This window comes from Sinocyclocheilus grahami, unplaced genomic scaffold (assembly GCF_001515645.1).
Source record: "Sinocyclocheilus grahami isolate Dianchi unplaced genomic scaffold, SAMN03320097.WGS_v1.1 scaffold1547.1, whole genome shotgun sequence".
Lineage (NCBI taxonomy): Eukaryota > Metazoa > Chordata > Actinopteri > Cypriniformes > Cyprinidae > Sinocyclocheilus > Sinocyclocheilus grahami.
In genome coordinates this window covers 114,579-117,680 of record NW_015506726.1, presented here as the reverse complement: position 1 = coordinate 117,680, position 3,102 = coordinate 114,579, and positions in this window count along the sequence as shown.

The following is a 3,102-nucleotide window of genomic DNA, read 5'->3' as shown; positions in this document are numbered from 1 at the left end:
TATATCATTCGGTTATTTTCACACTTAATTATGCCCATTAAAATTTTACTTTTTATAAAAAACATTTGTATTATTTTACAAGTTTTTGTTACTTTCACTGTTCATTTTTTTGCTCTATGGTACATCATCTTTAATTTAATAGCATTAGAGCTGCTCCATTGCAGCGGCTCAGTACTGTAATCACGCGCTTTGCTGTAATAATGCAGGGAACCACTCGTTATAAATCTCCTAACTGTGATATTTTCAGAAATAGAAGTCACGTTTTTTCATCTGAAACGTGCTGCAATTTATATTCCAAAGCCACTCATATAATCCAGAAACACGCATTTCACACAGGCTGTTAGTTTCACTTTCGCCATAAAGTCGTGTATGCCTAAGGTTGAAAATAGATGATGTTTATAGTGAATGCCCCGATAAATGGTCTTATTTTTACGATTTAGTTTTAATCCAAATGATGTGTGTGCTAAGTGAGTGAACCTCAAAGATCACACAACAGAATCTCTCTCTCTCTCTCTCTCTGTCTCTCTCTCCCTACCGTTAAGTAACTTGTGCATTGTTTTACTTCCTTAAACATCCTTAACTCCATTCTGCTGTCTGTTGTTCTGTTGTCGGTGTTTCTTTGTCTGAATATGGCGCTTATCACATGCTGTGTGGTATCGGTGTTTGGTATCAGGGCATTTTAACATACAGGAGCTCAGTATCGGGTCCGATACCGATACCAGTATCGGTGCATCCCTAGTAAGTTGCTTCATCATCAGGCCAACTTTTTTTTAAGCTGATTTGCATTTGTAAGCATCGCTTACCTTCATGTGTTTGGCAGATACTTTTCTCCAAAGTGAGTTGCATTGCATTGGAGGTGAATATTTTATCAGTTCATGCATCATTCTCTACAGTTTGAATCTGTGCATATGATTGCACTCAAACTTCACTGAGTTAATGGCAAACATGACTTCTGACTCGGAATTATGAGAAAAAAGTCAGAATTATGAGATGTAAACTAGAATTGCGAAACAAAAGTCAGAATTTGGAGATATAAATTGAGAATTCTGAGAGAAAAATGTAAAATTCTGAGATATAAACTATAATTCTGAGGAAAAAATATACAAATTCTGAGATATAAACTAGAATTCTGACATAAGACATAAACTCAAAATTAAGAGAAAAAAAAGTCAATTATGAGAATTAAACAAGAAAATTCTGGTCAAAATTCTGAGATATAAACTAGAATTCTGAGGGGAAAAAAATAAATAAATCTGAGATATAAAGTAGAATTCTACGAGAGAAAAATAATATCAGAATTCTGAGATATAAACTAAGAATTCTGAGGGGGGATAAATGTCACAACTAACTTTTTATTTGTTATCTCATGGCAGAATCAATCTTTCTGGCTAAAAAAAAATAAATAAAAATGTTGGTTTTCTGTGGAAATAAAATCATTTTGGTGCATTACTACCTCTGACACATTTGATATTAAACTTTTTCTTCATCCAAAGCCCTATTCGCACGGGATTCCAGTCATTTGTAATAGTTGCGGAGGTTGTCTGTGATCTTAATCCCGTGCGAATCGGCCATGTCTGTAATTTGTAAAGTAAAAATTCCCCCGCAAAAGACCTACCATATTTCGCCGGACACCGAGGTCCTGTGCTAATATTAGTCCCGTGCGAATCGGCATCTCTGTGATTTGGCCTGCATTTGGCGGGTCGTATATCATTTTTCGAGGTTTTTGTTTCATGTGTGCTTTTTTATCCATTTTGCGTGAAGAATGGAGCTGCGTTGGAGTGTTTGATAGTATTTTGAGTGCTGTTATATCGCTACACCATACAATTTGTAGAAAGAAAAGGCTGAAACGGTTTTGAGGTTAATGTGTTACAAATAAATCAAGCATAAAGCTTGAGATACTATTTTAACCTGGTGAAATGTAAATGTCACAGGGCACAAAACTATATTAGTTTCTTTTTTCTAATCCATCTGGACCATAGAACGGGACTCTCAAAGCCTTGACCGGGTGTCCGGTAGATAAGTCAGTAAATTCGAGTAAAATCACAGGCTTCGCTTATCCCGTGCGAATGCACCACATGAAATTCAGATGTGGGGGGGGTAACTTCAAAATCACACAAGGTCCCCAGATAATACTAATCCCGTGCAAATAGGGCTCAAGTCTCAAAGGCTGACTGTCAGCATGCTGATTGTATGAGCAGTTCAAACTGCATTCTTTGTTCTGACAACAACACTAAATCCTTACAGGAAATAGCCTTGGACACAAATTTGTTTTCAATAACACCAAACTGACCTGGCACAATGCTCAACTGCACTGCAGGGAAAACCACGTCGATCTGGCCTCCATTAGTGACGGCTTTGAGAACAGCGCTCTGGTTCAGCTTCTTACACACAACTTCTCTCAGTATGAGGCCTGGATCGGCTTGTAGTCCGATGGCCATCTGTGAAATGGGCCGAAGGAGAGCCGAATAATACAGATGGCAATGAAAAGTGCAGCTTTGTCCATGAGACTGGACTGATAGGAGACGAAGACTGCTTGCATCACTTACCTTTCTTCTGCGGTGAGTTTTATTTCTGCTTTAATTCTTAAGCAACCAGTCCAGATAAACTGGAGTCAGTGACTGTACAGAAAATAAACAAAAAATCATCTGAAGTCGCAGTGATTTTCCAGATTTAACTTGAGATAATGCAAATATCCAAGTTGTTATTCAATGCAACTTCACATTTCAAGTTGACTAAACTTAAATTATAAGACCACTTTTTGAAACAACAGTGAATACTGTAGTATTCATAATAAATGCAAGATCACTTCCAGGCCATTTGATTTCATAACACAACAAATTACTATTTAAAAAGTATGATAATTAATAATGAGTTTAATTTTGACTTTAATCTTTAAAGAACCAGACCAGATAAACAGGATTTCAATCAATAACTATAAAAAAATGTTTTATTATATATATATATATATACTGTATTCTATATATAGTACCAGTCAAAGGTTTGGACACACGAATGGGAAAGTGTCCAAACTTTTGACTGGTACTGTTCTATAATATACACAAAGGATATCGGCCGATATTATCGGCGGTTTTTTACTTCCTC